The 14,423-nt window shown below is 39.2% G+C and overlaps 1 protein-coding gene across 14 annotated transcripts in view; it reads right to left on the bottom strand.

Moving 5' to 3' along the window:
* PCDH15 (protocadherin related 15) overlaps positions 1-14,423 on the bottom strand; it is a 599,229-nt gene that overhangs the window by 428,166 nt on the left and 156,640 nt on the right. For 11 of the 14 annotated variants that reach the window (XM_062580806.1, XM_062580818.1, XM_062580802.1 and 8 more), the window contains one exon: positions 10,675-10,752. The exons of 2 other annotated variants lie outside the window; for them this stretch is intronic. The gene's annotated coding sequence lies outside the window, so the exon portion shown is untranslated. The remainder of the gene's footprint in view (positions 1-10,674; positions 10,753-14,423) is intronic. One more of the 14 variants, XM_062580809.1, reaches the window with a different exon arrangement.

Raw genomic sequence — 14,423 nt, 5'->3', positions numbered from 1 at the left:
GCTTTCAGTATAACCACCCATCTTCTCCTGTTCACTACTTTCTAAAGATTTTCTTTGTGCATGGAATTTCCTAATCTTGCTTCCAGTCATTGTATCAGTATTTAAAAATCTGAAAATCCTGCTCATTCATATCACAAAGCTAGTTTATCAGAAACATTTTTTGTGGGTTCAGGAAACCTATGGGAAATTAGCTTACAGTTGGAAGTCAGCTTTAGCCTAAACATTTTTAAATGCTTTAGTAGAGATGGAGATGTACAAAACATCTCCGATTACTTGTAATGAGTAATTTGTGATATCCTGAAACTTTCAAACAATCTCTCCCAGTGAAGAGATCAGCAGAAAAACACACATCTTGGTTCATGCCACTGTGCACTGCTCTGGAGATACCAGGTTGTCCTTTTATTTTCCTGAACAGTAAACTAAGAGTTTCTCAGATTTGGGCAATGCCTGGTATGACACAGAGCAGCCACATCTAGACCTACCCCTCACTCATCTGACATCGAGACACTGAGTTGTCATGACTGCATTATATAGTAGAGCAGAGCTTCCTTCATCGGAGGAGAAAGGACATGTTTCTGTAGGCTTAAGGTTCAGAACAGAGCTAGAATTAGAACATCACTTTCTCTCGTTCAGAATATAACATTCCTGTTTTAAAGATGTATTTTTTGTAGAAATGATTTTGTTTTACTGGCATACGTATACAAACCTTAACACGTGGCTTTGTATGTATGCATTAAATACCTGTGTAGGATTTAATAAAATAATGATCTTGTTAACAATACTAAATACCAAATGAATTCTATAATTAAGCCTGCCTTCTTATTTAGAACATTTTTTCTATCAGTGAGCGCAGTTTATGCTCTCTGCAAGGGGAAAAAATAGCAGCAACTTAGAAGTCATCCAAGGAAATGAGACAATCAGATAAGAAAGATTAAACGTGGAGAAGAAGAATCCAATTGGCAAAGAATTATAGGCTCAGAATAAGACATTAGAATTACAATGTAACAGGATATAAGTTTTGAAAAAAATAAAGCAAGACTAAGCAGTCAACTAATAAAATAAATAATTTGTTTACATGGTACAGCTGTATACTACCCACAGTCCTTCTTGATGCTGAAATAATAAAATTCAGAAATCAAAAGTCAGATAACCAAACCAAGAGCCCTAACGAAGTCCCAGAGAAAAACATCATATGATAAAAAGAAATACAAGGAAAAAGAAGGGAAGGGAGAGAGAATGCATGCCTGAGCAGAAACTAGACTTGTAAGTATTGTATTTTTAAATTACCAAACCAACCTCTTATTTTTTCAGACAGTATCTTTAAAACAACATCTCCAAGATTTGCAAGTTTTGATGTTGTTTTACTACGTTTATCATGCAAGACAAAATTCAAAATGGATATATACTCACACATTGATACTGTAAAAATATGGAGAAAAATATATTCCTCAGCCCCTTTTCTGTACGTGTTTTTACAAAGCTCTTACCCTCTGCCCCTACCCCCCTAAAGAAAAGACCACGGTTTAATGATGCTGTGTATCTGCAATCTACAGTAAAGGACTAATTTTAAAATGTTGGCAGAATAACCATAATATCTGCATTGCAGATCTAAAAATACAGCAAATATTTTACTAGCAACAAATTAAATATTTAAATATCAAATAGTTATGTTTGAAAGGAAGCAGCAAATTCAAAGATATTACTGCTGTAAATTGTTCTATAAGCTCCATTTACTCCTTTGTACACAAATTAGGTGGAAAATGATACATTTATGCTGGTTTTTGACTTAGTTTTGTGTCTGTGATACAACACAAGTAAATAAATGCAAACAGAAAACATGACCAATGCAAAATTACATAAAGTACAATCATACTCACATGCAGTTTAGCCATAAATATGAAACAAGTTGCTCAGATAGAAACAAAATTTATTTAGGGACCAAATTAAAAAAAAAAAAAAGTATGACTTACTGGCATAAAAAGCTCAAGCACCATATTATCATTGAATGTACTGACAACCAGATCTCTGAAAACATTATCTAATTTTAAATACATAACACTAATTCATAAATAAGTGGTTTTAGTATTACAGCCTATATCCTTTCTTGCTCACGATACAGCATAGAGTAACTAGAGCCTTCATGAAATGATGCTTCTAAAAGCATAGCTTTGATAGGCACATTAGTTGATAACACCAGTAACTACAGCAAATGCTTGTTCACAAAATGAACAATTCCAGTAGCTTGCTCACTAGCAATCACTTGGGAGTTGTACAGATTGAGTATCCGTTAAAATTTAGCCCACTACTTATAATTTATGCTTCTTGAACTATGACAATGTACTCCTAGCAGAAATCCATTTTGTAGTGGAACAGCGCAGTCATCCCAACCACTTGTGATTGCCCTCATCACAGCTTCTCTCTTTACAGGAGAGGTGGCGCACAGCAGAGCCCTCACACATGCCCCCAGTCCTCCCAAGAGCCCACTGCCATGGGGCTTTACACTAGCTATGAGGATGAAATTAAGATGCCAGAGGATGAATTAGAACAGCTTGTGTGCACGCAGTTCGTTTCAGCAAAGGATAGCCATGGGTGACAACATTTTACACCCTCACAGCCAAATGTGAGACTTCTTAATACATTTTTAAAACAGATTTTATATATATATATATATATGTATATGTATGTGTATATATATATATTCTAAATATCTATTTATTTTTAACATTCGATCTTAGATGCATAAAAGGAGACAAAGAAGTTTACCTACTACACTGGGCAGCCAGTCTACAATCACGCTAACAATGCTGCATACGAAGGAAGGCCCCAAAAAATCCAAGCAAGCTAGGGACCCTGCTCATACCACTGGGGATGTGTAAAGGAGAGAGCAAGTCATTTTACAGAGAGATGGAGTTGTGAGAAACTAAAAGAACATTCCTGGGCATGTTTTAAGGGCAAATCATTACAGAATGCCATACTGAACGTTTGCCAATGTGTAAATCCAGTTGTGAGCCAATCTTTGTTCCACCTGCCTTTCCCTGGCAAGACTGAACACCAATTTAAGGAAAACTTGAGCAAAATTAAGATATGACTGACATATAAAGCTGACAAGACCCCAAAAGCTGGGTGTCTTCTTATTTTAAAGGAACTGGAAAAAACCCTTTAGGATTTTACTATTCGTTACATGTATGAAACCTTTTTTTGCAGAAAAAATTAGATGTTTTCAGTTCTGAATACCAAAGTTACCATCATCATTAGTCGTTGCTGCTAACGCACATTGTTTCTCCAATCCGCTGTCATACTCAAATTTGCATTGAGACCAGGCTAATAACTCTGTGAGGCTTTTGGATGGTAATAGGCATCAATCCTTTCTGTCCTGAAACACAACTGATGGAAACGGAAAATACTCCCTCCCCAGCTCTATTTTTCCTTGGAAACCTAAGCAGCCACGTGGAACCAAAACCATTCCATGAGCACAGATCTAAGAGGATTATGGCAGTACTGTCGCAAAAACATTGTTCTGAGTAAGGCAATCAAACTAAAAGATAGTGGCTGGCAACAGTCGGGCAGATCATTCCACCCTGTCTGCAACTGACTGCAAAATCCAAGGCAGAGCTGCAAGGGTGCAGTGCTGGCCCACACAATCAGCGTACTACTCTCCTACCTGAACTTCAAGGAGGAAGCAGCATCACCCTAGAACTAACAACTGGTCTACACTACACATTTCTGCCAGCCAATCTATGTCAATACAAGATGTGAAAACATCCTCTATTCGCACTCCTCAAGGCACACAGGCACATACATTGACAGAAGAATATCTCTTGCTTATGCTTCTGTTTCCAAAGAGCTGGTATAATCACACTGACACCATATATTATGTTTTTCGGTTTGTCACAGTATGCTCAGTAGTAACATGAAAACAAATTTGGTTTCATTAACAAAGTTGAACACACATGAATAATGAAATTAAATGAGTAAGAATAATCAAAGTAATTTTAACAAAGATAAAAAGGTTTTGGATTTGTTCCTAAAGAGTGATTATAGGCATACTTAGGAAGGGAGGGGTAGAGGTTATCATTTTGAAGAGAAAAATAGCATAAATGTTATTTTTAGTTTATATCCTGCGTATAACTAATAGGATTGAGGCACTGGGGAAGAGCAAATGCACACTGATGGATTCACCTATAGGTCTGTCCTCTAAACTAGAAAGCTTACCACGAAGGTAAGTGCTAATCAATAAGTCAATTTGAGGACCACCCCTGGTTACTTCCACATGAAAGAAACTTGATAAGCAAATCTCTCTGATGCCACCCTGCTTACACTCCATGAAGGAATACAAATTCTGCTCCACTGAACATAAAACAAGTAGAGAGGAGCTGTCAGCTTGCTCACAATTTCCAAGGCTGCTTCCCAGGAAGCACCTGAGAACTCTCACGGACTTCTGCCAACCTCACCATCATCCTCTGCCAGAATTTTCTGGATCTATTTCTGACACGCTCTTAAATCTGCAACTAAACAATGTCCTAGTTCCTACTGGCAATAAACCCTCAGAGGAAAGCCGCATTATTATTAATATGGCAGTTGTTCTCAGTCTACTGCATTGGTTGGATGTTTCTATTACTCAGCCAGCTTGTTGCTGAAACCGTTCTATTCTTGTCTCCATTCAGCAAGAATACATGTATGCATCAAGCTAGCTGGCATTGAAGTCTGCCCTGTCATCAAAGTGCTCTCACTTAGAGCTATTAGTACCTTCCAACTTAAAATAATTACATTCTACTAGTTTAAGAAATGACCAGGAGGGCGGCATTCCTGAAACATTAACATTTCGTGTTCAATTGAGTAAATTCAAAATGAGTAACATTGAACTAATGATAAAAAATCTCAACTCCCTTTCCCTAGCAAAGCAACACAGAAACCAAATAGGGAAAATAACAGCACACTCCATGTTTTTTCTCTTTCTTATCCAAGATAAGGGTTTGAGGACCACAGATTCAGCACACAGGCAAAAGTATTTGTTACTGACAGTGGTTCTACCTGCTTTAACTACTACTGCTTCCTGGTTTGAGACTAACATTTCTTCTTCAAACCAAGAGGTATGATCACAAACTCAAAATACTGCAAGCATTAAATCCCACAATGCACAGTCTCCTAAACTTTTCCAAAAGGAAAAGTGATGTTCAAACCATTACTCTTAGTTTACTAATGCAAACAAAAGCTGAAATTGACTTTCAGCATCATTATTTTAGTTTTGGTGTCAAAATGAATAGCAGATATGGAATAGGTTTACACATTTACTCATGTGCATGTTAAATACACATTCTTAATAGCAGCCTCTTTTGAGCTTGATAATTACGATGTAGTAATTTGAGCAGAGGTTTCATGGTGTAGACTGCAGTCAGGGACCTTTAGTTTTGCAATAACTATACAAATGACACATTGGACTGATGTGGAACGCAAACGTGAGTAAAACATGAAAGCGTGACCAGCTACTGCTCTTAAAAGCAAGAGCATTTCTTCATGCATCAACACGGAACAAGGCTTTAACGGAATTAGTCACTGCAAGAGATTTCTGTAGGATTAGGTGTAAACTCATTTACACTGGGGTTCGAGGTGGAACAGCAGACCTGGCTAAATAGACAGATTGGGAAAAAGTACACTTGATTATCAATTCTCTAGTCAGCCCTACTGCTTGCTCTTAAAGGATGCAGCATCTGGAAAGCATGTTTCCTGTGTCGCCTAGTCTTTACTCCTGTTTTCATCTGTGATGGACAGTAACTGTGTTTTTTCTGGCACTGTTTCACTTTTGCTCGCTTCCTTGTTCATAGTTGCATAATGTCTCTTTAAAACATTCATATTGGGTGGAAGCCACTACAGAACACAGAACTAATCTTATCTTGGGAAAAACTGTGGTGCTGAGGGAGACAAGTTACAGGCCAAGGAGCTGAGAACCTGTTGCTTAGAGACAACAGGAAGTTGCCAAGGGGAGCAAAGGGCAGACAGGCTGGCCTTGAAGGCAACGGCACAGAACTTCCCAGCAACCTGTTCCCCTCAGAACACAGCTGCTCTATCTCCCGCAAGTCACTGTACTGGCTGAAACAAAGGACAGACCTGAAGATCACACTCAGTAGGATTACAGGCATTTAGAAACCCTTTGTATTTCTGTTCTATCACTTTGAATCTTTTTTAAGGAGAAAAGTCAAGTATTTTAGACTTTTTTCTACTAAAACATGGCTTCATTTGGTCTTTAAAAGCCTTTCAGGCATGCTTGAGGAACTCGCAATAAAGTCCCAAGCAGATCCCTTCAAAGGTCTGGTTGACTTGGGATCTCATCCTAGCAGTACATAGCATCTCAAGTGCATTACATAACCAGGCAACCACAGCACCCAAGTCCACCTCTCTCAGTACCAAGAAGGCTGAAGCATCAGAGACCACACAAAAGGTATGAATATCAATAATTCTGATGTTGGCCTTGCAATACGTGAAGACTAGTTCTGACTTCAACACCCAGGCAAACTATACGATTTCAACAGGCAGTACTTTTGTCTCAAAACATGCCTCGGTCTAACAGCTGACCTGGGCTTATGTGCGCAGCAGGTAGCCATTGCCTCTCCTGATAAAAAGGTTCTTCATGCCCCTCTCTGAAGACAATCCGTGTGTGCTGGAGGGCGACCCCTTCTCCCAGCCTGGCTCCTGGCTGTACCAGCCACGGCCCCTGCAGAGCAGCAGAAGTTCCTCTCAAACCTGGATACCTCTAAACACATCTCTAATGCCAACGAGTACCCAAACCTTCCTTGAAAAGATCACTTCATATTGATTAGACACGCATAAAGAAACCAAATATTTTAATGACTTAAGCTTCATCCAGACTTGCCATCATTCTCATACAAGCGTAAGGGTTAAATGATATTTAAGATCCTTCTAACCCAAAACAAGATCAAGATTGTAACTCACAAGATTACAATAAAGAGCAAAGGTCCTTCTCAATTATACTTAACAATGAAACACTGCAGTTGGTGGAGCTCAGTAACATAAATTAATTTTCTAAGCAAATAAGTACCTTGACAAGAGTAATTATCATATAATTACATAAGCAAATCAGAAGTATATTTATAAGTATTTTATAGGTAAGCTGGTGTCAGTTGTACTTTAGAAACAAATAATTCATCTACAAGTTATTTTTTGTCCAATGTAGTCTGCCAAATTGAGTCTGAAGCTTGAAAAAACAAAGTTCTGCAGGAAGAAGCTAGGCCTCTAATTTCCTGCATGACTGGAAACACAAAATTAAGACAAAATTTCATTTTATTAAGGCTCAGAAGACATGCTTTTAAAACTAAGGTTTTAAACTAACTTCAGCTTCCAAACACAGCTTTTGGAATCAAACACTTGTTTAAAAATATCTCAGTAACAAGGCTTAATGGGTTGAAGGCAATCTACGTTAATGGTGTCTATTCTGGAACGTACTTCTTGCTCTCAGTGAGTTCAGCCCAGAAATGTATAGTATCTATTTTTCTCCACTTCTTTTTATTATTAGCTATAGGGACAGGAAATTATCACTCCTAATTAGACATCATCTTATTTAAACCTAAGATTATCTGAAGTGCCGTAGGGAGTTTCGCTGTTGTCCTAAATGAAACAATTTTCATAAATGTTAAGGTAAAAAAAAAAAAATCCTCCTCTCATTACGCATTTCACACATTACTAAACTCATTAACAAAAATGGAGTCACTATTCTGTGGCTGACACATTATCATTTGTGTGGAAAATTAGTGCTAGTGTATTCTAGTGACTAAAATGAAAAAGTTACGAGGCTGGAAGCTTCTCAACAGGTAATGATACCAGATAACGTACAACAGAAGGCACCCAAAGGACTTCCTAAGCTGCTAAAAAAAAAAAAAAAAAACACAAAGAAAAACCTCACAAGCAAAACAGCTAAACATAAAACTTCTATTACTTTCTATCCTTCCTCAGTACAACACATTTCAATAAAGATATCTTTTAGCATGTCCAATTATCTTGAACTGATCCTTCAGAACATTTAAATAAAACCTCCCTAGCTTTGTGAGCTCTGGAAGCAGGCAAAAGTGTATTGCTCCACATAAAATTAGTATAGCTATACGGCAACAAGTTTATAAAAAAGTTTTGACATTTGACACAAATGAAGCACTTTGTGAGAATGACTGTCTCACTCAGGGAGGACGAAAAAAACGACTGTTGCAAATTTAGAACAGCACATTTATATCTGTCTCTCCCTGATGTTGGTTGCCTGTTTTAGGTATTCATATCAAAGTTATTTATGTAAATTTCAGCACCCCTTAACTTTCTGTGATATTTTCAATTCAATGCTATTTAACACAGATTTTACTTTATTATTAAAAACTATAATAAATGGAGAAGATTCTCTCAATTCATGCCTGTAACTATCACTGATTACAGTAAATCTGAACTTGGCCTCTGATTTTTACTTTCTATCACTTTGTCTGCCATTCTTACAACTGTTCTTGACCATCCTAATATTCTTCTAATTTTGTGTTCTGTTCGTATCCGTACTACGTGATACTTGATGGGAACGGTCCGTGTTATAACTTTTGTATCTGTACTACCTGATACTTGGTGAGAATAGTCTAGTGTTGTAACTTTTTAGTGCCTAGAACAACACTGCTGTGATAAGTGGGATACGAATAAGTAACTGACAAGGTCTTGGAAATCTGTGAGAAAGAACAGCGGTTGGTCACATACAGATTCTGTGGCTTCCAGCCACAGAATCACCATGAGAAGCAGTCAACATGAAGGTCAGAAGCTGAAGAGTAGTGAAATAGCGACCCCCAAAGTCAAATGTGGCCCCCGAAATAAGTCTGCATGCGTGCGCAGCCTCATAGCCCGGTTATGCAACCGGGGCGGAGTTGGGCTAGACTCCTTGCTGCACTTGTTGGCCCCAGGTGCCGGGACTCCCGCCTACCGCAAGTAATCATAAATGCCGGAGATTTCCGAAGGAGGGAGAGGCTGCTACACAACAGAGGACCACGTTGCCTCCTCGGGGATACCCAAAAAGATTGTGCCTGCCGACTCTCTCTCTCTCTCTCACCATGCAGACGATCGGGACAAGCATTGAGGTGGTCCTCCTCGAGATTACCATCGGGTCGGTCTGTTTGTAAGTATCTACTAATAAACTGCTTGCTACTGAGGAGTGTGTGTGTGTGTGTGTGTGTGTGTGCGCGCGCGCGCACGCGTGCGTGTGTTTGTTTGTTTGTGCTGGCTTGCCAAACCGGATGTTTGGCCCCTAGGAATCTAACTAGAACACTGTAACAAATGAAATATTCTACCAAAATCAAGAGAGCTAACAACCTTCAATAAAATACCTAAATACAGAAGGTTCTTCATCCCACACAGTTACACTCTAGAATAAAAATGGCTAATATTTTCTTGTCTGCTTCTCTTTAGAAGAGGAAAGCTAAGAACTGAAACAGACATTTATTTGAAGCAGTCTTAGGGAGCTTTGTGCATATAGGATGGAGGTTTGTTTTTGTTGGTTTTGGTGGGAGTTTTTTTACATTTTTGGTTTTAGTTTTTGAGGAGTATCATTTTGTTGTTATTGCTTTTATGAGGAATATATTCCTGAACAGGAATAGTAATAGAAAATATTTTTTTCTTTGTAGCAAAGAAAGCCAACGGTATCCTGGAGTGCATTAGGAAGAGTGAGGTGATCCTCCCCCTTTACTCAGCCCTGGTGAGCCCACATCCGGAGTACTCTGTCCATTTCTGGGCTTCCCAGATACGGAATTACTGGAGAGAGTCCAGCATAGGGCTATAAAGATGACTAGAGGACTGGACTCCCCTCCTCTACGCTTCGGAAATTTCACTGTTTATCACACTTTTAGCAATAAATTTTGTTTATTAATAGTTATTATCCGCTCCTCTTCCCTACTAAGTATGATATACTAGTTTGCCATGTGGTGTTTAAATTTGATCTTGTTATTCTTTGACTTTAAAAAGAAATATAAACTCGTTCATATTTGTGACAGCAGAAGATCAAGGTTTGTCATGTGCTTTATCTCTGAGCACTTCTTATATCATTGTTTCTTCAACTTAAACTACAGCTAGAGTATTCATCAAACTGTTTCCTAAATTATTCTGTTCATGCTGTACTCGCAAACATCTTAAACTATTACTTGTGCAATCACAGCACAAGTCTTGTTTGAGAAACACCACATAAAAGGAGATTGATTTTCATCTTGAAAATGTCAAACTTCTGCCTATAATGCTCAGCTACATTTTTCTGAAACAGCAAAGTTCAAAAAGAGACGCAGTCCTGACGGATCCCTGACGCATTGTGATAGATGTGACAGCTCTACTACTTTACTGCCAGAAATGTCCTCCAACAGAATGAGGCAATCGATGAAGAATAATAAATCTAACCTGAGTAGTAGAACTCTTTCTTGTTCATGCATATGAGCAGAAACAACACATTCGCTACTTTTCTGGAGACTCTTATGTTTATAAACTATTATCCCAACTTTCTTTATTATTACATAATACTAGTTATTTAAATTGTATCTGCTTAATAGTTCTCCACCTAAAGTCGTAACACATTATTTCTGTATTTGTTCGCCAGAGGAGGAAAAAAAAAAATAGATACAATTTAACACGCATTTTCTTTTGAAAAGAACAAGTTCTTCTTACCCCTTTGCGTAGTCCTTCTGCGAACCAGCAGAACGACAGCTGCTCCAAACGTATCTTCCAAATCATGTCCCCATCTTCCTAGGGGACATTGTTATTGATTAATACTATATCAAAATTTCACCTCGAGTGCAGAATGTGAATGCATTTCATTTTCTTTTTTTGGAGACTCCCGTATTTGAATTAAATTATAGCAAGTTTGGAAAAGTAAATCTGCAATTCATAAATCAAAGCTTTTCAGATGAAGAATCAGCTTGTTTTGTAACTAATGCCTTTGACTGTATCCTACGATCTATGCTTCAGGCTGTTACATATGGGAAGGTACTCCCATAAATTTATTTTCGTACATCAGTTGACCACAAGACTAACAAAGCAAGCTTAGCTAAGTCAGCTCTAACACAAAGACTTAAAATACCTTTTTTATGATGGCATGAAGTACCTTTAACATTTTCAGTAAGCAGGCTCAATAAATCTAAGAAGTACTGTGGGAATAGAGAGATGGTTACTTGTGATTGTATACAATTTCAAAAATACATCAATATAACAATGCTATAATTCTTTTTCTTCCATTATTTCATACATCCATACAAGGAAAGAAACAGTATTTAGTATTAGACTAATGAAAATGGTTTGAATTAAACAACAGGACATGTTCGCACAGAATGAATAGATAGATTACTCCAACTCAGTTTTGAAACTGGGCACTTAAGTGTGTAATATGAGGATTTCTAGGACTGGAGAAGGTCTATTTAATCTCACACACACCCCTACACATTCTACGTATTTATTTTTTCCTGCTCTGCTGCTCCTAATGAAGGAGCAACATAGTATTCTTAGAGTCTCCCCTCCTGAAACGTAACGTCTGCATTTACAGAGAGACTGAGAAGTAGCTGCCTTAAAAAAAAGGTTTTGTTTCTTTTGCTTTTACATAAGCACTTTTTAAGCAAATTTATGAACAGGACCTGTATGCCAAATGAATAAACAGCATGGCACATGCACACCTACGGTACACAGAAAGCATATGCATTCACACAGATAATATAAAGCTCCTACATTTAAGCTGATATTCTATCCTCACCTGTCAAGCGCGATGCAGACATAGTACAAGTGCGGAATTTCAATTCCTGTCTTTGAATTGTACTATGCCCCTTGTAACCCACAGGCACAGACACTACACAAGGGCCTGATGGGGCAGGTCACCTGGGCTTGAGCCCAGCTAAAACAGCGGCCTCAGCTGCTTCTTCCAGAGCGGCCCTGCCCTTACCCTCATCTTACGCTTCTCTTCAGCCACCCAGTGGCCTCAGTCTCTCAGAGCTCCTCGAGCTCTCCCTACAGCCTGCAGGGACACACAGGGCCGAACTTATCCTCAGCACTGCCTGCTGCTCCCTCGCCCAGGGGGGATGCTTACGCCTGCCATCCTGCCCCTCCCAGCCAGGCGCCCTCCTCACAGGCTTCGCCAAGCAACATGGCGCCTGTCTCCAGGGCGCTCACAAACAGGTGGCAGGCGGAAGCTTCCCATTGGTCCAGCTCCCCGGTAAGACGCGCTCTGACTGGCTGCCACCAAGGACACCCACCCTCCAGTCCCTCCCCCTTCCTTCTGGTAAATTCCGGTTCATTCCGGTCCTAACCGGCCACAGCTGGTCGGTGGCGCCGCCCCTCGCAGCGCTTGGCAACATGCCCCCCCCTCCCCGGACACAGCAGAGATGCCCACTGTATTTCTCCTTTAAGAAGTAAAATTATAAACAGGCAATCAGCCTGTATGTAAAAAAAAACTTAAATTTTGCTCTCCAGATTTTCAGCTTATGAATTATTGCTTAGCAAAAACTCTCTCTCCCAGCTATCTTCTGGCCAGCTTCCAAAGAGCTGTCTGAAACAGCTTAGCCCGAAAAACCAAATAAAAAAAATATCTGCCTCAACGTATATCTATCTACTAAAGAAAAAACACAGCAAAGTCCACCACCACTGACAGGTAAGTGCCATACCAGAGGTTTTTAAAACCAACAGCTTTTAAAACCACCACCTCCCATGCATCCCCACTAGTTTAACAGTAGTGGTAACATTTGCATCATCTTGGATTTCTTCTATTTTGTCTTGCATTCAAAAACAATAGAGCTGCATTTCTGTTATGCTCTGATAGTAGTAGCTCACTATATTAGCACTCTGACTTAACAAATATATGAAAGTACAAGTTTTGACTGCAAATGAGTGGCACGCTACTTTATGGGATAAATTGACCCTTGGCAGAGGGCTGGTTTTGCACTTTTTCCTTAGATTGTTGCAACTCTGAATTGCTACTTTTTTTTCTTTCAAACACTTGCATTTAATTACAGATAAATTAAGTATGTTTCTCTACAGATGTTATCTCTAATCACACTTAGTTACTTAGGTTTATAACCTGCCCATAACTCTAGGGGAAAAACAAAACAGAACAAAACAAATAATTGACAACCCAGCCTGTATATCTGGCCAACTTTCTTGCTAGCAATTTTCTAAGCACAGTGCTACAAGCTGCTAGTTAGGGCGTTATACAAAAAAAAAATCTCAATCCATTAACGCCAACCTCCATGCGCTATGTACTAATAATGAAAATATAAGATGGGAGCAAGTGGTGATCACCTAGGCTTCAGGACTTACAGGAAACTTTACAATTTCTCATGTAGGTGCCTAAACACATGCTCCAAAGAAAGAAGTCAGATCTTCCCTGCACAGCTCATCCTATCTTTCCGATAAAGAGGAGCAATATAGGAGTTGAAACAGCAGAGACTCAGGCCAGCTTGCCCTGTTGTTTCCCGGTGGGGGTATTAGGGGGTGGAAGAGATTGCCCTTAAGAACTGTGAAGGAAATGTCAGGATTTTAACAAAGTTTAACTGAAACAGGGAAGTGCCCTTGGCTTTGTAGATACCTGTCCTCACCATTAGGGCTGTACTGTTGTAAAATTAGACCTACTTGATTTATTCTACCCAGAAGCATAATGATGACAATACCAAGGGCAGGCTGAATTATTTCACTGGAGATCAAAGCATTAAAGAGGGAAAGAATCATTTTAAAAATCTGCACAAATTAGTGCGAGTGATTTCTAATACTGGTCCTACAAGTGCATTATGTTTCAACAAATGCTGCCATGTTTTCCCAATTCCCTTTGGACGCTCCTCGCTTTCAAGACTGCAAGCAGACAGCTAAGCCCAGCCTTGGAAATTCTTAAGAACTGAAGACCACGCATGTGAAAACCACCAGCGAGCAGCTGAGCCAAAGGAAACCAAGTAATATTTGGAAACACATGATCTATGCAACTTACTGAGCCTGCCGAAAGGGCAGATACTCTGAGATGTACCTGGCATCACGTAGGTCGTCTAGATTTTTCCTTCTCCCACCTGTCCCTGGCCTTCAAGATATAACCACTTGCTCATCCTGACACACTTAATCTGCAGCTCCTCTTCTGAGGCAAAGACAGGAGAAGGTAAATGGAGGCTAATTTTCCCCCAAACCACTGTATCTCATTCTCACAAGAGCAGCAGAGGGAATGCCTATCTCATGCTGCCCTCACACATCTGCCCAATGTGCTACCCAAGGCTGCACGAAGCCAGGAAGAAGTGTTTTTCATTTGAGGTCCAAGGGACTTTAAGCCTGTACAGATGAAATACAATGCACTCACCCTCTTTATAAGAAATATTGAGATAAAATTGCTGACCTATAAAGGTAAGGGTATAGAGATCTATATAGATAATCTATGAAGATTATACAGTCAAACTTTT

This window comes from Rhea pennata, chromosome 7, assembly GCF_028389875.1.
Source record: "Rhea pennata isolate bPtePen1 chromosome 7, bPtePen1.pri, whole genome shotgun sequence".
In the NCBI taxonomy this organism is placed as follows: domain Eukaryota; kingdom Metazoa; phylum Chordata; class Aves; order Rheiformes; family Rheidae; genus Rhea; species Rhea pennata.
Note: the sequence above shows the minus strand (reverse complement) of the source record. Positions and strands in the feature narration are given on the sequence as shown.